General features: G+C 50.4%; 1 protein-coding gene across 1 annotated transcript in view; it reads right to left on the minus strand.

The window, feature by feature from the left end:
* TMEM132D (transmembrane protein 132D) overlaps positions 1 to 22,132 on the minus strand; it is a 549,620-nt gene that overhangs the window by 423,093 nt on the left and 104,395 nt on the right. The gene's annotated exons all lie outside the window — the stretch shown is intronic.

The raw sequence follows: 22,132 nt of genomic DNA on the forward strand, positions 1-22,132 counted from the left end.
CCCCCCCCCCCCCGATGCAGCTGAGCACATGTGCCCAAGGAGCCCTCCCCCGGCTCTGAGCCTGACTGGCAGTCGCCCGACTCTGTCCAAGCAGGACTGAGCTGCAGCAGGGCCCCCCATCCTGGCTGCACAAGGGGCTCCTTTAGAGAAATACTAACGCTGCGTGGATGTATTCGTGTGGATGGGGCCTGAACACCAGACCTGAAACCCCCAGGAGGCTCTGAAATGCAGCTCCCACCAGCAACCCCCCACAGGGTGGTCTCTGAGGATCGTCTTTAGATCGCTCGTACAACAATGTCGCTGTCCCCATTCTGGCGACTTGAGGACCAAGGCCGACCACAAGACGAAACAGAAGGAAGGCGCAGGGCGGGGCCGCAGAGAGAGCAGAGGGAAGGCTGGGCCAAGTGGGGCTCTCCGCGCCCCCACCGACTTCCAACTGTCCATTACTAAGATCTGGATACTCAGCATGAGACACCCTTCTCCGAAGGGACTTACAATCAAATTAACAATTCAAACGTGGCATGTTAAATGTGGGGGGATGAACAGGGTGTTGCTGGAGCAAAATTTGAAACTGCAATCTTAAACACCTCACTTATTTCTTGGACTGATGGGAAAAAAGCAAAGCTTACACAGCAAGAGCAGGGGAGCCCCCCCCTCCACCCCGTTAGCACTAAACCTCTGCTACCCCTTCTGTCCTTCCCAATAAGGAAATGGTGCTCTCTCCTGACCACGGCTGCAGCCCCCAGGGTCAGCATTTACCCCTGCACTGGGTCCATTAGGCTGTCTCTACTTGTAAACCATTTTTGTAAGCATGTTAACAGGTGGGGGTCCACAGAGGGTATTGGTGGCAGGGAGCCGGGAGGGGGTCCCCAAAGAGTCTCCCACTTATTCCATCATAAAAGAAGAATGCAGACAAGAATGTAAAAAATGCAATATGACCAGAAGCCAGAGAAAAATCCATTGGCACAGAGGGTTCTCTAAAACAAGGACAGAAATAAGCTGTTTTCCTTAAAGCATTTTATCAAAGACAGAAATTCACATCTTATAATATTTGTTCCTGTTTCTCAATTCATCTGACAACAAATTTGGTGTCTCAGTGAGCACAACACATTTTCACTCTGTGAATGATTATAATTAATGTGCAGTCCACTCAGGTTTTCCCGGAAATTCTTAATCCTAAAGCAATCAGCCCCTTTCTCTTGTGAGGCCTCGGGCCGCCCGGCACCTGCCAGCACAGTGCCGTAATGACCTGGGAAATCTGAGCGGAACCACCGGAGCCGCGAGACTTGGTCTTTGTTAGAACATTCAAGGGTTGAGAAGCAAAGGCCTTTTTAATTTCTGGAGTGAATTCTGTTTTCCTGTGCTCGGGTTTTGGCCTTGTAGAAGAGAAAAGAGCTAGATTTAAATCCTTTTTAAAAAAATTCTAATTATTAAATTCCAAGATTGCCTTCATGTGGCAAAGGGCATCTGTAGTTAGAAGGGGGGACATGGGGCTCGCCAGCTCCTCACTATTCCAAAAGGAAGCCGTCAAGCCCAGGTAGGTGGTGGCAGAAGGTCACCCGCTGGTTCTTCTGTTACTTCTTTTTTTTAAAACCTTACCCACTGCCAGTGGCAGATGTGAACTGAAGGCCCATGAGCCAAATCTGTCTCCAAAGACTGTTTTATTTGGTTCTTCATGGTGTTATTTTAAATTCCTAATTCATTTTTAATGCCAATATTTATAAAACAGAAGAGTTCTCATAAAAATCTTGATTTTAGGGTTTTCTCTAAAACACGGCAAGATGTGACACGTCTGTGAATCCACGGCCAGACTGCAACAAGCAAGAGAGAGGGGCCCTTAGGTAGGGCAGGAACTCACCGGTGTGCCACAGTCCCCATCCAGCCCTGATGCCTCATTTGTACCCTGCACACCCTCTACAGGCGCTTGGTTTTTGAATCTCTAGACTGTAGGATCATTCACTAACCCCAGATGTTTAAAATGAACTCTGGCAAGTCTTCGGAGACAAGGTGGGGGCGAGGAGCAAGGGTGAAGAAGTAGGGCCAGACGGGGGCTGCAAAAATCCAGGTGAGACAGGCTGGTGGCTGCAGCCAAGATCGCAGCCATGCAGGTGAGAAGTAGCTCAAAGGACTTTGCTGATGGATTAGAGAAATCGGTCTCCGCGGTCTCTTAGCCAAGACAACCTCACTCCATTTCAAACTCACACAGCACGTTGCCTGTGGGTCCTCCTTCCAAAGGAAAGCACAAGGGGAGGTTTAGGAGGTAAACATGGAGCCCTTTGTCATGTGTTCTCAGATGCAGCTGGAAGCCCGATGTCAGAGACGGTGGTTTTGAAACAGCTCGCAACGTGAACATCAGTCATTCATGACAGAAAAAGGACAACGTTGGCCAGCGAGGTGGGACCCGGAGCCAGCTCCCCTTGGAGAACAGAAAATCATGATACTTAATTACCCATAATTAGCTATCTTGCTCATTCCCCTCATGCTGCCCTTGTATTTGAACCAAATGGAAATGTAGGATGTCATGGATAAAGAGAGTGTATTTGCAAAAGCCACAAATGATGCCCCCAAAAAACCCTCCGCCTATTGTGTTTGCTGTCCCAGCCTCTTGAAATGAGCTTCTGCCCCTTTAACCAAAACCCTTTTCATGTTTTAAGAATCCAGGCCCAATTCCACCCCCTCAGTGAGGCTTTTGTTCCGACTACCGCCATCCCTGTTTTTTCTCTGAACTTCTACAGCAATTAAGGTTTGTTCAGTTCATGGTGCAATTAGCCTCCGAGTTCTGCGGGACACTCCCTCCATCACCGTGGAGCTGCTCTGAGACTATTAATTGTTAGGAACAACAGAGTGCTTTACCAAATCCATAACCCCATAAACTCAATCAAAATCAAGTTTACCCAAACCGAGATCCTGTGTTCTCTGGACACGCTGATTATCAAGAAAAACACTTTTGCATATTAATAGAAAATGGAAATGATTTTATTTAGAATCTAATTCCCAGCAGATACTCTCTTCCCACCCACCTCCAATGTTCTTAAGGCTTAAAAAATTTTTTTAAAAAAGGGTTTGACTCTGAAGTGTAGGAGAATCTGGTCTCTTCACTCACAGTAAAGTAGCCTGATACTGAGGACATCACTAACTTAAGTTTCTGAATCTAAGCAAACATCGTATTTCTCAATTGAGTGGGAAGACCAGCAGAAGTACAAAAGGCGGTCAGGCTGATAAGCGTGGAGGAAAACACAAAGCGATGGGATCTCCATGGTTGCTGGGATATCAGATGCGAGAATAAACCAGAGTCGCCCATTTTATGGAATCACGACAAACACAGTAGACGTTAAGGGCTGGGATGGTAAACAGTCAAACTATCATAATTCAGGAAAAAATACTCGAATTTGCAGCAACTGTCTGGCCCCCGCCAATCACACAGGGACAAGGGGCTGATGAAGAGACTGCCGGCCTCCCGTCCTCATCTTCGTCACCTGCGTGGATCCACCATCCGTGAGCAGAACACAAAAACGGCAAGGACTTCATCCACCCTGCTCACCGTTCACCGCAGAACCCAGCACAACGTCCACCATCCAGACGCCCCTGTCCAACGTGTCCTCGTGCCGAAAGCACAATGGCTACAGCCATTAGGCAGCTGTGAAAAGGGCCCAGGATGGGGGCGCCTGGGGGGCTCAGTTGGTTAAGCATCCGACTCTTGGTTTCGGCTCAGGTCGTGATCTCAGGTTGTAAGATCAAGCCCTGCGTTGGAATCCATGCTGAGCAGGGAGTCTGCTTGAGATTCTCTCCCTCCCTCTGCCGCTCCCGGCCCTGCACGCTCTCTCTCTCTCAAATAAATAAATCTTTTAAATAAATTAAAGGGTCCAGGACAACAAGCCCACGTGATAGCACAGGACTGTCTGCATGGGCGTATGTGCAAATATACAAAGCTACCACTTTTTGGGAACAAAATCACAGAGCCCTACATACTTAGGCACAGAAACGAGGCTGAAAAAGCAAAACAGAAAACCCAAAAGTAAGTCAGCGGAAGACCCGAAAGGACCCAGCAACCTATGTGGAATTATAAACACAAGGCAGAGCGTAAGAAGCCATACACAGAGCCACCAGATACAGGAAGCCACTTACATAAAATTCAAAACCAGGCAAAGCCAACCTATGTTCAGGATGGGGGTTACCCCTGGCAATAAAAGGGTCGTGACCTGGAATGGGGCGACTGTAGGTTTTGGGTGCCGTGGAAGTTCTATCGGGTTCTTTTTCCAGCTTTATTAAGGAATAAATGACAAATAAAAGTGTAAGATACTTAAAGTAGACGTGGGCTCCTGGGTGGCTCAGTTAAGCATCTGCCTTCGGCTCAGGTCATGATCCCAGGGTCCTGGGATCGAGCCCCTCGTCGGGCTCCCTGCTCAGCGGGGAGTCTGCTTCTCCCTCCCCCTCTGCCTGCCGCTCCCCCTGCTTGTGGTCTCTCCCTCTCAAATAAGTAAAATCTTTTTTAAAATTTTTAAAAAAACAAAGTGGCCATGGTGGTGATTTGATTAATTATGATATCCACCCCCCACCCCATCACTATACACAGGGAGCATTTACTTCTACTCTCAGAAACTTGCGGTTGTACAAGTGTTCTCGGCTATAGGCCCCGTGGGACACATCAGATCCTCAGTCCCGTTTTACCGCCCTCTCCCTATTTCCCGCACCCCCCGGCCCCGGCACCCACGCTTCTCTCCTGACCATGGATATGTTGACTATTTCCCTCTTCTGTTTTTTAAACCTCGTGTTTAACCTCTTTAGTTGTGCTATTTTCCCTTTCCTTAATGCTTCAATAACTAGCATTTATTTAAAAATATTCACACGGGTTCTCACTGGGTATAGAATTCACGACTGATTTGCTGGTTTTCTTATTTTTGCTCATCTTCTTGGTTGTCTATTTTCTACCACAATCTAGTGTTACTGTTATAATACTTCCAGTAATATTAAAAGGCATTTTTACTTTCATTAGAGCACCCGGACCACTACTAGAATGCCATGGATCGGGGTATCTGGGAAAAAGCAACTCGCTCAAACCAGCTATCAAGGGGCAGGTCATGCCGTGGAATCCACCAGACACGATGCTGTCCCCCAGGGCTGGAGTGAGCGATCGGGGTCACCCCAAGAGAGAGGAGTACAGAAACCAACCCCTGCGCATCCCCACTGCAAGCCGCCAAGATCACCCTCGTGGGGCGGCACGCAGGGGGTAAGGCTGAGGTGCATATGGAGTGACCAGTCCCACCAAGGGGAATCCCACCCTGATCTGTGATCTCAGGTCCTCACGTCTCCTAGACTCAGGCCCCACTGGGTCACCCGCCCCCCCCCCCCCACACACACACACACACACGTCTCGTGCTCCCTTTCTCTGCACTTGAACAGCGGCACGTATCTCGCCCCTGTCTGGACTTCCAATCTGAGCATGTTTTTCTTTTGGTTTCTTCCTTTCTGGTCAACCGGCAACCTCAGAAAACAATTGTACTTATTGCTGTTTCTCTAAAGAGGTAGGTGCCCTGCAGAAGTCACCCTCTGCCTACACAGACTTCTCGTCTCTAACAGAGTGATACTTCTTTTTTATGGTGCCGGGAACCGGCTTCGCAGAAACAGGAGTAAATGTTACTTGGCTAGTCGGAGCAAAGCAAGTCACGCGGAGAGAAACGCACTTTTGCGAGAAATAACCGCTCTCCCCGAGCACGTCCATGAACAGTCTACGCATAACACAGACTGCTGACCGATGTTGCAGCACAGACCGTGCTGCACGGAACGCAGAGCCAGCAGCAGGAACAGGGATCCTGAGACTCCGGGGTCGGGGGTCAGTGAGGAAGGACGTGTGGCAGCACACGTGGAATTCCAGGCTTCCTGAGGAATCCCTGCCCCACTGAAAACATGTCAGTTTGATGCCGAAAAACACAGAGATACCACACATAAACCCTAAGATCAAAATGCACTGAAGGAGACAAAAACGTCCTTGCTTTACGTAAAAAGGAACTTGTACTTTTAAAAGAGAAAGAAAGTCTTAGGCTTAAGTACTCAGAGAAGCGTCAGGGGCCGTGGCACGGGCGTGATCCCACTGGAGCTGCAGTCGCTCCCCAGCCCCAGGGCCAGCAGCGGCTGGACGGCTCTGCGTAGGGCGCTGGGGTCCCCACCTGCTGCCAGCAGCCCCTCCTCCAGGTGCGACACCAAAAACACCCCCACACATTGCTCAGTGTCCTTCTGACATCTTCTAATTAGTTGACAACCCTGAACGCTGGGGATAATCCACATGGAATTATCAGAAGACAAGAACTCAAAACGCAGGTCGCCCTGTTTTTCCAAATGGCAGACAGAACGGGCAGCCCTGTGGGTCTGCACCTCTGCGTGTGCTCCCCCAACCACCGTGGCCTCGGCCACTTGTCCCGTGGCTCACACCGCTCACACCCGCCCGCGTCACTCACACACATTTCATCTGGTCCCTATGGGATTTAGCATTGGCTGCACCTGTTCCAAACGCAAAGGACCTAGACATTTCTGCGACACACAAAATAACGAATGTGGGGCAAATAAAATACAGCACTAAGGGCATTGCCTAAAGAACAACAGACACTCTTGCTGAGGCTCAGGAGAGCTGCCCATTATCCAGTCTGTGGGGTGAAAATCACCACCCTGTGTTCATCTCTGGTTTGTAGCTACTGTGCCAATGTCACAAAGACTCACCTGCAGCCAAAACTGAAATTTGAAAAAAAAAATCAGTTGCCCCTGATAATCGATAAGGGTCATCCATCGTACAGCAGAGTCTACAGCGTTTCTATAGCCAATAACCCAGCATATCGATCGGCTATGACTGAACAAGCTGAGCAGATTAAACGACTCCTCCATTCATTTCTCAAAATCTTATTTAAATTGTCTCAGCTGTAATATTTTACCAAATACCAAGAAAAATCAATGAGATTACAGACCTTGCCGCTAAACCTGAGTGGCCATGTTCGTCCTCGCTAAGCAGTGAAAGGCATTCAAATAACCATCGTGGGCATCCCACGCACACACCTCCACCAAACACAGAGGAGATGCTTGCTTTCTTTTTTGGAGAGAGAGAGAGAGCCTGAGCGAGGATGTGCGAGTGAGATGGGGACAGACGGAGAGGGAGAGAGGGAGTCCCAAGCAGACACCCCGTTGAGCATGGAGCCTGCTGTGGGGCTTGATCTCAAGACTCTGAGATCATGACCTGAGCCAAAATCAAGAATCGGATGCTTAACTGACAAAGCCACCCAGGTGCCCCCAGAGGAGAGGCTTTTGCTGGAGAAAAGAAAGAAGAGGAGAAAGGAGGAGAGGAGGGTGGAGGGGAAAGAAAAGTATTGAAGAGAAGCATTTGCATCATGAGTGGGAAGACCCCAGCCTCTGGGAGCTGGAGAACCGGGAGTGCCCAGGTCTGAGGACAGGTGGAGATCAATGTCTCAGATCAACCAGAGAGGGGATGTGTCCTTCTTCTGTCCTTTTGTTCTCTTCAGGCTCTCAAAGGACCAGCAGATACCCGCCCACAAGGGTGAGGACCATCTTCTCTACTCCGTCTACTGATTCAAGTGCCAGCCCCTTCAGGAAACAGACTCTCAGACAGACTGGAAATCCCATTACCAGCCGTCCGGGCGTCCCTTAGCCCAGTCACGTGGACACCGAGAATGAACCATCGCACCAAGGAAGAGAACGTTAAATGACTTCGGTGTGCTCTCCTTGTAGAGGCAAGCGTACGGTGGCAGGTATATTAGAACGACTTCCAACGAAGAAGAAGTTTGAAGACTCAAATGCTGCAAAGTTTCGACTCCAAGCCATGAGAAGAGGAAGCCATTCCGAGCACATTCACTCTGGGTCCTTAAACAATTAAGGTTTTGCTCTCGGTATAGCTGCAGAGAATATATAAAACTCTAACAGCACAAGCTGTGTGTTCCTGGACGACTTGCTTCTCCCGGGGAGCCTGTGATCTTTGCTCGCCAAGAATCCTTTAAAACAAATTGTCACCTGCGCACATCTCATGCAGACCCATGTCTTCCAGCTCCGTGGCTCCGTTGATTGCCTCCATCCCGGAGCCTGAAATTGATGAAAGCCCCATTCTTTGAGCACGGGAATGTGAGAATTTCATCAATTTCAATTGGCTTCTGGCTTCCAGAATAGGAACCCACTGAGAAGCGAGAGCGAAGACACTGACCCGGCAAAATTGGGAAAGTGAACATGTTCCCTTTGTTTAAAATCACTGAGGATCCACTGGGGAAGTCACACTGGGAAAGCACCCCCGAGAGGGTTTTCGGGGAGCTCCCTCCAATCCAAGGGCAAAAATCTAAGCTCTTGGCCTGAGCCTCGTCCACGAGCAGCTCTGCCCATCGGGGTTCAGAGGGGCCTGCTGCACAGGCCTCTGCTTATGGTAAGGAGACCACCCCCATCCACATGGCCTCTGTCCTGCACTGGACAATTCCTGACTTGCTCCTGGGGACTGCACCAGACAGGATAATGCATCCCCCTCCCAACGACGCCACACTGGAATCCCTGGGGGACGAGAATATGCGACCTCACACAGGAAGGGGGCAGTGCAGATGGGAGTGAGTTAAGGACCTGGAGATGAGCACTGTCCTCCGGTCCAGGGGGCTCAGTGTGATACCAAGGGTCCTGTAAAAGGAACGGAGGAAGAGACACCATGAAGACAGCAGGGGATGGAGGGACGCTGCCTCTGGATGATGGAGAAAGGGTTGGGATGCACAGGGCGGCCACTACAAGCAAGAAACAGAAGGAAATAGACTCTCCCCCGGAGCCGCCAGAAGGAACACAGCCCTGCCGACACCTTGGTTTTCGCTCTGGAGCCCCATTTCACACTTCTGCCCTGCAAAACTGTAAGAGAAAAAAAAATGTGTATTGTCTTAAGCTCCTACGTCTGAGGAAATTTGTTTCAGATGCAAGCAGGCAACCACGGGGCTGCCTCCTGCCTGTGGCTCGGACCACGCGAGACGCACATTCGGCTGACCCCAGCTGCACGCCACCTGTACCACGAAGGGAGTAGCATTTGCCAGCTCGTGGGCTATTCTGAAGATTACTGTCCTTAACACAGTGCCAGCACGTGCCAAGCGTGAAATCCACGTTCACGATCACTATCCTATTGAACGTCAGTTTGCAACTGCTTAACGCTGCAAACGTTACAACGTGAAGACCGCTCCAGGCAGGCCTGTCCTAAATCCTGTGTGGAGATTATGACTGCTACGTGTAAAGTTTCTGCTCCAGAATCCCATGTGCTGGAAAGACTCCTATTTAATTATCAAACGTGTGTGGGGAGGGAGATCTTGCACTGGCGTGGGCAGCAGGAAACAGACTGCAGTGGAACCTTGGACACATGAGGGTCTGCAGGTAACTGCAAACAGCCGTGTGGAGTGTGGAACCTCGAAGCTCCGCGAACATCCCCACGCCACACAGCTCACCAGGCTTCGAGCACCTACAGGGCTGGACAAGGCTGGGCATGGGAGGAGCCCGGGGCACAGGACACAGTGAGGTGCCCAGCAGGCACAACGAGGATAAAGTCCTCACGCTAGACACACATACAGACCCAGGAAAACGTGCAATAACACAAAGGCAGAGAATCTATTTAAACCTATACACGTCAGCTTCAAAACCAATCCCAAGACCCTGGCTGGAAGTGCTGGGCAGGCCAAGTTCTACTTCCTAGTGCGTGCTCAGTTCTAGACCATGTCCTTGAGATAGTGACTCTTCCAGGATCCGTACCCACAAATGCAGACTGGAGCACTGTTTCAAGCCCCCAAGTGTACCTGCTCACAGGTGTGGGAGTGTCCAGGAGCTCTCCCTGCACAGGACCCGGCCCCCGGATGACACTGTCACTCAGCTGTGTCCCGAGTATCCTCCCATCCTGCTGCTCTAAGCTGAGCAGCTAAGAGTCCCAGACTGGGGGTGCAAACGCCCCCCCCCCCACAAACCTGTCTATCCTTCATTTTCTTCATTTCAAAATGGAAATCATAATCATGTTATGCTACGGTTAAGTGCGTTGATGTCTGTGTCTGGGGCTTCAGACAGGGGCTGGCACGTGACAGGGTCTACGTGTCAGCTCTTGGTATCACCATGAAGATATTAGCTGTGCTGCTCCTGCCTGGAGGTCTCTCAGGACACAGAACGGGAGCTGTGGGGGCAGCAGGGTGGGCTGCTGGGTGGTACTGATCAAGGATGGCCACCTGCCTCTCAGGAAAGAAACACTATTACATACATACAATCCCGCCTGCACACACACGCACACAGGTGTGCACACAGACACGCATGAGCTTTTCTTGATGGCAGGGAAGAGATTCCATCACCTACTTCATCGTGCACGGAGGGCCTCCGGAGGCACAGGTGGTCTGTGATGGGGTCAACGGCTTTATGCCCCGGACAGGTGCAGTGAAGCGTGGGAGACACGCACAAGGGGATCTGACAACACGACCCGGGCTCTCCACCCCTGGCTCTGCTTCTCCAGCCATCTTCCTGGCTCCACAGATAGCAGATCTGTCCTTCCCTGCTCAGGAACCGTCACCCACTCCTGTTGGATCCTTCTCCACAAATGCCATCACTGTTCCCACCTCCAGGGCTGCTACTTCTCATGTCTGGCCTCCTCATGGGTCCCCGGCTCCTGCCAGTCCCTTCCTGTGAGCTGCTCTCAGCACAATAGCCCAGTGGGCCTGCTGAGTCAGGGTATGGAGCCCCGGAGGCTCCCAATTCATCCAGAGTGTGCTGCGGACACCCCACAACAGCTCTCTGGGTCCACAGCCCCTTGGCTCCCAGCACCTCTCCGCCCACCCTCCTCACACTCTGCATGTGGCCACACTCCCCCGCCTTGACACTAACAGACCCCGCCGGCCGCAGTCCTGCCTGGGCCTCCACACCTGCCGTCCTCTCCACCTGGAGTGAGCGTTGCTCAGACGCCTGCCGAGTTCGTGCCCTGGCCTCCTCTGGACACGAACGTAGCTCTCACTTACACGGAAACTCACGGCCCTGCCCACCCCCAGCACCATTGGGCACCTATATCGACAGATTCATATTTATCTGCATACTGTCTGCTCCCCTTTACTGGGGTGTCATCTCCAGGATAGCAAGGACAGATGTGTTTCCCGTGCATCTAGAGCAGGGCTCAGCACACGGCCGATCATTATTCATTGAATAAACGGGTCACTATTTAGAAAGCAGGGATCAAGACCACAGAGGCTTGTAAAACCACACTGGTAAGAAGGAGCTGTGGCTGTCTCTGCCGTGCACAAGGGACGAAGGTGCAGAAGACACCCGACTCTGAAGAATCTCACTGTGGTTTCTGGGTTTTTTTAATTTTTTAAAATTTTATTCTATTTAAATTAAATTAATTAATACATAGTGTACATTAGTTTCAGAGGTAGAGTTCAGCGATTCATCACTTGCCTACAACACCCAGTGCTCATTCCATCACGTGCCTTGCTTAATGCCCGTCACCCAGTTACCCCAACCCCCCACCTCCCCTCCAGCAACGCTCTGTTTCCTAGAGTTAAGAGTCTCCCTCGCCAATTTTGTCACACTGTGGTTTTGATTAGCATTTCTCTGACTAGCAGTGATGGGGTGCATCTTTTCACACACCTGTTCGCCATGGGGATGGATGCCTTCTAGTTTTAAAAACCAAAGGTTTTGCATTTAAAAATTCTGTTGGCCCACATTCCTGCTCAGCTAGACACAAGCGCCCCCCGCCCCCCGCTATCCTCCACAGAGGAATTCTTACTCCCCTATCCCTTCACAGCCTCCCCAGCCCCATCAGCTTCCCTACAGGCACTGACTCAAGACCTGCCTTTAAAATGTTAGTTGAAACATAAAGGTAACTTTGCAAGCCATTTGCTCCCAGACGGGACCGTCGCCCAAGTTACAGACTGCACCATTACCACTGGATGATAAATGGCAGGTGATGAGGGAGCAGAAGGCTAGCTGAGGCAGAAGGTGACACCCCACACACCGTCCCTATGGGATATATGTGACATTCCACAGGCACCCCTGGCTGCCCTAAAGCTAAGGAAAGGAAAAAAAAAATAGTTAACCTATCGAGATCACAATCCTGCAAGACTTAAGTCTCCCTCAGTTTACAAACGTCTTAGCAGTTTACAAGAACAAAGCATGTCTATCAATAACCTAGCTTCCGGAAGGGAATGTAGATACAATTAAATGTCCTTATACTCTGCAGGCTCCAAGTTCCCAACTATCTTCATGTTAATGCCTTACCAGAGGGGTAAACAACCTGAACTTGACAATGGCAAGGCCTCTGGTATCTTGTGAGTCTTCTTTAACATATGAAAGTACTTTCTCAACCTCCCTTTTTCCTTACCTCCCCCAACCCCAAGGTATGGAACAGCCACCTCTCACAACCCCAGTGCAGCAGCTCTTTCCGCCCCCCGGGTCCTGTCCCCCGTGCTTTAATAAACCACCAATTCTGCACCAAAGACGCCTCAAGAATTCTTTCTTAGTCGTCGGCTCCGGACTCCACCCCACTGAACCTCACGTATATTCCCCGACCTCATCACTTCCCTCCCCCAACACCGTAGAATAGAATCAGCCACCCCTCACAACCCGGGGCAGCCGCTCTTTCTGCCCACGGGTCCTGTCCCCGTGCTTTCATAAACCACCATTTTGCACAAAGATGCCTCAAGAATTCCTTCTTGGTCGTGGGCCCCAAATCTCACCTATATTCCAAAGCCCCACCGGCAGGGACCTGCTCGGTTTGTGCATTACATATGGACTGGACACATACTGACTAGGATTTGCAACCTCACTGCTAACACCTTGATGACTCCGTTTCCCGTTGAAGAGTTTTCCTAAGAGAGCACAGAGACTTTTCGAAGCGCTTTATTGGACATAAAGCTGATTTTAGCATGATTTCACCCCTTCCCACTACACTATGCTCCCTCCTCAATATTTTCCTTGTGATCTTAATTAAAACTAATCTCATCAGAGACTCTTAATTCATACTATGTTAATCTTGTATAATATGTCATCAAACTTTGACTGTTATTTGCTGAACAAAATCCCCAAGCTCTAAAATGATGGTGAGAGACACATCCACTGGCAAGCACTCTGCCTCCCATCCCCCCTACTGTGAAGTTTTGGTTTTTGTTTTTGTTTTTTTAATGGATTCTATATCCCAGCCTTTCAGATGTAGAAGAAAACCCAGATGACTTCAATATTTTAAAACTCAAGAAATGGTCAAGAGGAGTTAAAATTGTGCTGTATTTTCAATGCCTATATTTACAATCTATCCCCCCCCACACACACACACAGAGGTATATACATTCACCCCAATATCTGTGTGCCATCCCTGGAAGGTAATTCGAAACACCGAATGGAAGAAACGCCAAGAACGTGAGCCTTCAGTGAGAGTCCCCTGGAAATCCTACGCCCCTCTTACATCCAAGGGAAGAGCTCCGTTCTGACAAGCTTGGTAGCGGCAATTCCAGAGGAAGAGCTGACAGATCAGCCTTTCAAGCACGGCAACACTGGGTAAAATAAGCCTCAAGCCTCTGTGCCCAGACAAAGCCCGTCAGATTCTCCCTCTCCGCTACGTGGAACTGGAAGACTCTCCAAAGTTACTGTCGCTCTTGTACCACTCAGGGCTCCTGACCACACGCAGGGGTACAGGACTCTGGGGCTCAGTCACCATGATACTGTGATTTTTTTTTTTTAATTCAATGTATTGATTTGGCAGAGAGAGATCACAAACGGGGAGCAACAGAGGGAGAAGCAGACTTCCCACTGACCACGGAGCCTGATGCAGAACTCGATCCCAAGACCCTGGACAAAGACCTGAGCCAAAGGCAGACGCTGCGTGGACTGAGCCACCCGGGTGCCTGATACTGTGATTGACAGCAAGACATACAAGTTTGGTCTTGTCCCCATCTCTGACTCAGAGTTCCTAAAACTCTTGGAATTTCCTGTAAGGAGAGCCATAAAGATGTCTTGTGTTATGTTAATGAGGCGACCTTGGGACCCAACCATGTGGCCTAAAGGGGTAGAAATTTCAGCCCCACCCAGGACCTCCAGGGCCAGAGGAATCTAAAACTGAGTTTAATCCTCAATGGCCAATCATGCCTCCGCTGGGGAGCCCCCTGAAAAACCCAGAAGGATGGGGTTCTGGAAGCTCGCAGGTGGGTGAGCGTGAAGCCCTGCGAGAGCAGGAGGCTGAACAAAACTCAGAATGGCTGAGGAATGCTTCAGGGAGGCTGGACAGGAAAGTTACCTTCCCCCTCCCTTCAGCAAACCTCCCCTCCTCCCTTCTTAGCCATTTATTTCAGGAACCCGGAACCACCCTGAACACTCGACAGACAAGGTTGGTAGCAGGGACCCCATGCCTGTCAAAACCAGGAGATCCTATATTTTCCTATAAAACCCCCAGCCACCTTTTCCAGGCAGCCTTACAAGTTTTGAAGACCCCAGCCTGAGGCAGCCTCTGGAGGCCCGCAAAGCAAGAAAGCTACTGTTCCACTTGATCCCAAACTCAAACCCTGTCTTCACGTTATATTTTGGCTCCGAAGCCCGGAGGTCGGTTTTCAACAAGAAGCCCAAGGAGATTCGGGACGAGGGGCGCCCAGAGGGGACATGAAGCCCTGCGCCCTTCCCCACACCCCTCCCTGGGCATCTCCTGCATCTGGATGTCCCTGAGGTACACCCTTTACCCTTGTCAGTAAGGGTTTCTCTGAGTCCTGCGAGCTGCGCTAGCAAATTAATTAAACCGACAAGGGGGCATGGGAACCTCCGATCCACAGCCAGTGGGTCAAAAGCCCAGGGGACGGCCCACACCTGCCACGGGCACCTGCAATGGGGGGCAGTCCTGGGGGACCGAGCCCCTCGCCTGGGGAATCAATGCCATCGCCGGGTGGACAGGGTCAGGACGGAGTTCCGCTGGAGGACAGCTGGTGTGGGAACACCACGGGGTGGTGTGGGAAACCCCCCAACACACACCGGAAATGTCCCAGAAAAAGCAGTCACTGAAACAAAACAAAACGAAAGAAAAGACAGATTCCTGAGCGGTGTTGGGGATTCCAGTGTAAGAACCAGGAAAAATCATCTCCAAGATGTCCCAGTGGGATCAACTCACGGTTTCTGGTCTCAGGGTGTCATTCCAGCAGCAAAGAGCACCTGACTGGTCCGGTCTGGCTCACAGGACTCCCAGCTCCTTGGCTAGGAAAAGTGAGGTATCTTAATAAATATTCCCACTAAGACCTCATCCAAGGGAGGAAGGGGGGCAGCTCAAAGCAGGTCTGAGGACAGAACTAGAAGAGGAGTGTGGACACCGGACAGGCAGAGCCACAGATGCCCACGGGCTGGTGGGTGAGAATGGCACCTAAGCTTTCCAGACCAAAGGGCATGGATGCCCATGTTTGATTGGGGTTTGCTCGGGGCAAGTCAAATGAAACTGATCTCCCCAAAAGCCTGAGATGGTTGTTTGAACGAAGCCTTCTGTACGACCCAGATTTCCTCCACCCATCCTCAGAACTCAGGATAAAATTCTTCCAGATTCCCTTTGATCTACGCCCCCACATTAACATCTGACCCTCTCAGACTGAACATTCCCCCGGGCATCGTTCTTCATCGTCCTGTCCGGAGATTGCCAAAAGGACTGCAATATCCCAAAACACACAAAATACAATGTAATGCATAAAGCCCTTTAAAACCAACAGCTCTTGCATTATTCAGATCTGAACGAGATCAGAAAGAATATTCTTCCCTAAACTTAATCCAATTGATTAAAGAAACAATTAAAAAAAAAAAATAGGCCTTCCAAATCTTCTCCAAATCACAAAGCGATTCCAGGAAAAACATTTCAGACCAAATCCTGGACGTTCACAAATCAGTAACCACATCTATTTAAACAATTTAGAGTGATCTGAAATGCTTTCTTTTCCTGAAAAATAAGGGTAGGCTGACAAGTTAATTGAAAAAAAAAAGTCAGACCTACTCACACACAATCACACGATATTCAGCAAGTCCTGGAAATGACACAATTAAAATCCGTCAATTTCAACAAAAGGAAATTAAAATGACACATTTCCCGTGTGTTTCCTATTACTTCGGGCCTCTGTGTGTGCTCAGTGACGACACGTGAATCTCTGGGCACGCAAGGCGCTAAGGTAGGAAAATACTGTCACCTATGACTCGATTGTTCCCCTGTCATCTTTGTTACAACCTCTGACTTCATTCCTCCTCCTGACGCCCCTCCTCGGCCATCCCCCCACCCCCACCCCGAGACCCTGATGCTCCCGGGCCTCAAATTCCCCTGTATGTTACAGCAATACTGTGACAAACAGAAGCAAACTCTTGGCTTTGGAGTTTGAAAATCCAAGGTCCACCCAGTTGTAGACAAGAGATGGCGAAGAATGCGTGTACTATTCAAATTCCTAGGGGATAATTTTCTGGTTTGAGGACGGGAGAGAGAGAAAAAGAAATGAACAAGAGTAGATGCTGGAAGGAGATTCTGAGAGGCAGCACTCAACCCTGAGGGCTCCCAGAACCACCTCAGAGGGGAGTCGGGGGTGGGGAGAAGGAAGGAACGCCTCCCCTACAGATACAGTGGGAGGGGGTGAAGCAGAGGGATGTGCGCCCCAAATTTCGCTGTAGAATCACGAGTGTCGAATGCATCATTCCCCACTCCACCATGGACAGAGAACCGGGGGGCTGATAAGGTCTGACTGTTAAGTCAGGAACTCTAGGGGCTGAGGCAACCATCAGGGGTCTGTGGCCCCAAAGAAGGCCAAGAGTGCCGTTCCATTCTCCGTGAGTTTGCACTCGGCCGGAACCGTGGGGTCTGGACGGAGGGACCAAACAGTAGAAGGAGATGTGAACCAAGCATCCACGGAGCACAGAGAAGGAGCTACTCTCGGAAGACGCCAATGCCCAGCGGTGCACAGGGCTGGCTTCCAGAGGATATGAGGAGCATTCAACTAAAAGACGGAGAGACGCCTTCCCCACAACCTGGGACTTCGATGCCTCCCAAGGCAGAAGAGCGAGGTGGCCAGAAAATTCTCAAAGATCAAGTTGAAACTGTGGTGCATTCACACCTGGTGAAGCAGCGTGGAGAGTCACATCCATTCACGGAGTTAGAGAAAGACAAAAGAGACAAGGGGTCCCGCCTTCAACAATGTATCATCTGGACCAAGATTTGGCACCGAAAACAGAGAAAAGTCCAACTTGCATTTACGGGGGATTGGTGGCATCCTTTGACGTCTCCAGTGAGCGGAGCAGAAATGGCAGTGACCAAGCCACCACACTCTTCACCCACACGGCATTCCCTACCGCCAAGACGTTTCTGTTACGAAATACCATCCAAACTTCAGAAACAAGGCAGAAGGTAACTCCTGTTCTTTCCTGTTTGGCTAACAGGCTCACCCGAGAGCTGTTCAGTTATCTAGGAGAAGGCAGCGAGTTTGACTTGGTTATTTACTCTGGGCCTGGAGTCCGTTCACGGTGAAGCTCGGTGGTGACTTAGGAGTTACGGCTTCTTGCCCTGGAGGACACGGGTTCCGCAACAAACATGGCAAGCTCAGTGGAACATCCCTTCATCAAACCGCCGAGAGATACGCCTAGAGATGTCCTTCGTCCCAGGCTCCATGAGCCAGCCTTGCCACCTGCCGGTCCCTCACTAATGAACCGAGTGCACAGTGCTCCTGTTAACGTGGACACGGGTCTGTGTTCTATTTTCATGGGCAGTGTTATTGCACAGGGATGGAGTCCATTCTATGAACAGCCCCTGGAGTGGCCCCCCTGAGCCTGGCAGGGCTGGGGGATGTGCTGGGACAGGGATTCCAGGATCCAATCACACTCATTCGTGATCTGGGGTTCGGGAGGAAAGCGAAGGAAGGGAGGACCAGAAAAACTCAGGTCGGCCTCCAGATCCCAGGATCTCTTGCTGCCTCATCTGTCAGCCTCTGATCAGGTGAAAAATGGACATGGGCAATTTCTCTAGCACCCCATCATTAGCTTATTAATTAGAATTTGAGAGAAGGGAAAGGCAATTAAAAGGTAAACATATTACACTTGGCATGACTAGAAGGACTGGTGACTGCACTCACGTGGGGCACTTAAAATAGTCACTGTCACAGAAGCAGAGGGGACACGGTGGTTCCCAGGAGCTGGGGGAGGGGGAAGCAGGGAGACGCTGCTCATCGGGTAGAAAGTTTCAGTTGAGCAAGATGAATGCGTTTCAGACGCGCTGGACAGCACAGCGCCTGCTAGTGGCACCACTGTACCATTGTACGTGTAAAAATGCATTCAGTGGGTCGATCTCATGTGAGATCGTTCTTACCCACAATAAAAACAAAACGTGGTATGCACGTGATGGAATATTAGTCTGCTATTAAAAAGAAGGGGATTCCGACACCTGCTATGCCACGGATGAACCCACAGGACGTGACGCCCAGTGCAACCAACTGGTCACAAAAACACAAATGGTGCCTGATTGCGCATATACGAGACCCCCGAGAGCAGTCCCGTTCACGGACACAGGAAGTAGAGGGGTGGTCGTCGGGGCTGGGGGCCGGGAGGGGCGCTGGTGTTTCACGGGGACGGTCTCGCTGTTGCAGGATGAAGAGTCCGGAGGTGGACCGTGGGGGTGGTGGGTACACAACACTGAGTGTGCTTACTTAACGCCACTGAGCTGTTCGCTTAAAAATGGCGAAGATGGCAAATTTTGTTATGCATATTTTACCACAATTAAAAATAAAATTTTAAAAAGAAAACAAAAAAGAGCAAGTGCTGCAAGGGGTAATTTTATTCAGTGCAGAATAATTAAAATCGAGCTTCAGTGTCCCTCGCGGGCCTGTCTCCCTGCTTCCCATGCTTCTCTCCCCCAGTCTCCCTCCGCCGCTCCTCCAACGGACAGCTCCTCCTTAATAGACAGCGGGTCTCGTAATTGCAGACAAGGGGACGAGACACAAAACGGAAAGGACTCTGTGGCGGTAATTTGGGAAACGAATCCAAGCAGAAGTCAGGGTCGCAGGAAAAAGGAGGAGAGCACCACCCCGGAGTGCTATGGGATTCACCATTTATAACTGTAAGATGCGCCTCGAAGTTTCAACATCAAAAGCAGTTTTAAATGCAGCCCCAGTTTACCAGCACACAGACGCTATCGTTATTTCAAATAGTAACCGCGCTTGTGGGATGATGGAATCCGGTATTAAAGAATAATCCGTTATGAGTTGTCTTTTTTTTTTCTTTTAATCTCATGCTTTCGCAGAGGGGTCACTGCTTAAAGGTTGGGAATTTAGCTCTGTTCCAACTGTGTATCTGTCGTTTCAAATACCATCTATATGCCAATGACTCAAAAATTCGTATCCTCAGCCAGGATGCTGCCACTGAGCTCAGACCCTTGTAGCAGCTGCCTACGGAGCAGCCCCCATGTGCACATCCTCCTGGCATCTTCCAATCAGAGTCCAGAGTGAGCCTCACGGTCCGCCCCACCTGCACCTGCTCCTTTCTCTCCAGGCTGCTGTCTTCACAGAGGGGGGAGATCTCGGGTACTTAGCACTTCCCTTCCTCCTGACCTCAGTCCCTCCTCTGCCACGTCCTCCTAGATGGGTCCGCTCCTCACCACGGCCGCCACCCGAGTCTGTGTCACCTCCCAGGGCACCCACATGGTCCTCAGAACTACTCAACACAGCAAGAGCAAACGTAAGGCAAACACGGCCATGCCTCCTTTTCACTGCACAGCCTGCAACAGTATCCCACAGCTTGGGAAACATCCAAAAGGTGTCCGCCCAGGACCTTCCCGACCTGTCACGTGCCTCCTCTCTTCTTCCTTCTCCCCACCCCCTCTATTCGGCCACCTTCTTCTTCTTTATTTTACTATTTTCTTAATGCCCCAGCCTCCTGCCTCCACGAGAATATATAAGGTCAACCATTAGTTACATTCTCAAGAGACACTTAAAGACTTGGCATGGCAGCTGTCCATGCCACTTCCAGTACGGGACACACGGGAAGTCCGCCCTGAGGTGTCAGTGACGCCATGTGACCGAGGTGCAGCCAACGGGACAGAGTGAAGAAGTCACTTTCAAACTGGCCCTTAAAACCATCCGCCTTTGAATCTCCAACTTTATCCTCCCTCTCCACGTGGACCTGGGACACCAAGTGCTCCAGCTGGGTCCCTGCATGACGCAGGCGGCTGGACACCTGGGTCAGCGCTGGCGGCCAAGGACTCTAGGTGGAAAGGGGACACGGCATGATGAAGACGTACAGATCTGCTCTACGAGACTATTAATATTTGGGACTTACTTGTTACCACAGCTGAGCCTGTCCTGTCCCGACAGTTATGTCAAAATGCACACATGAACTAGCGTATAAATATGCGTTTATGATCCCAAATAAAGATCCATGAATATGCACAGAAAAAAAGACAAAACAATAGTCACCAAATGTCAATAATAGTTGGTACCTAAACATTAAAATACTAAGTGAACTTTCTTGTTTTTTCTATATTCTGATAATTATCTACCACACTACGTAGAGCCTTCAAAAACAAATTCAATTAAATTGTCTTTTTCTTTCTCTTTTTTAAAGATTTTTTAACGTAACCTTGACACCTAATGCAGGGCTCGAACTCACATCCCTGCGATCCAGAGTCGCATGCCCTACTGACTGAGCCAGCCAGGCACCTTGCAAATCACAGTTAATTTTAAAAATACATTTAAAAATAATTTTAAAAACACATATAATCAAACGCAGCCAAAATGCACTCCAGGACTTAAACTTTGGGAACTGAAATCACCTGATCGTTATGACGTTAAGAGAGATTGGGAGAAATTATGCATGTGGCTATAATTATGTGCCGGAGAAGAGTTTGTGGTCTAAAGAGAGGAATTTAAGAAACGAAATAAATACACCTGCCGCGAGCCCATCTGTGTGGACGCACTTAACAGCATCCGTGGTAGCACGTGGCACATGACGTAGTTCAGGACACGCCCACTGCTGTATGGTTCACGGATCTTCACACTTTTATCCATTACGAGATAAATGCCTTCTAAAGAGAATAACTCAGTAGACGAGGGGTTGGAAGACCCGACTGAAATCTGTGACTAGTGCGTTAGACGTTGTACACAGAGGCCATGATGTCGGCAGAAGGAGCACTCACTCACTGGGACGAGCAGCGGGTCGGCGGCTTCGCACAGGACGCCTGGTCCCTACACCTTCCTCCTCGTGCTCAGACTGGGTGCACAAGCCTGAGCTCTTCGCTCAGAGCCTCGGCCACCACCCACCCCCATCTCAGACCCCAGGAAAAGGCCCTGGGCTGAACCGACCACAGGAGCCTGGAGGACGTGGCCTCCTTCCACACTGCTGAACTCCGCCGTAGCACCATGCTGGACCTGGCTTCACGAGCGGCTGCCCAGAGGGCTGATGACAGCCTGGAATGTGCAGGGCGTTTGGGAATCAGGGAATCAGTAAGGACTGGCCAATAAATCCATTTCCATCCCTGCTATTGCCAGGGTTCCGCAGGGCCTCTCTGGACACAACCACGCAAACAGTGAGTGATCTGTTTTCAGGAGAGACTCGGGGGCCAGCCCCACCTTCCCACACCTGCTATTCACTTTCCTTCCCTCTGGTCTCCCATGCTTTATGCCCACTCTGGGACTGTGCCCCCCACACACACACACACACACGAGTGACAGCATCAGGCTTCTCTTCAGAGTCTGCTTTTAGGGAATCTGGGTTAAGATGACTCCCAAGCATCCCTTCCCTTCCAGAGTCCCTTCCAATGGCCAGCAATTTTTGTGTGAGGCTACAACAGGTTCCGGGAAGCTGACTTCACATCCCTTCCTCATAAATGGAGTTGCAGACCTGGGCTACATCATCAGACTGGCCAACAGTGACTGGTGCACATGTGAGCACCCGACCAAATGGGTCCCACCTCAGTGAACATCAAGATACAGGGATCCAACGCTAGACCAAAGTGCTCGTGTCCCAGCAGGCCCAGAATCCATGCAGTTCCTTCTGCCACGAGAAACTAGCCTGAGGGTAAAGCTCACACCCAGAAGAGACCAGAACTAGGACAACCAGAGAGACATGAAGGCAGAGTCGCCCTATACTGCCAACCCCTGGATCGAGCTGTACCTGATGCCGACTACCCCTGGGT

This window comes from Ursus maritimus, unplaced genomic scaffold, assembly GCF_017311325.1.
Source record: "Ursus maritimus isolate PB19 unplaced genomic scaffold, ASM1731132v1 scaffold_33, whole genome shotgun sequence".
Taxonomy (NCBI): Eukaryota; Metazoa; Chordata; class Mammalia; order Carnivora; family Ursidae; genus Ursus; species Ursus maritimus.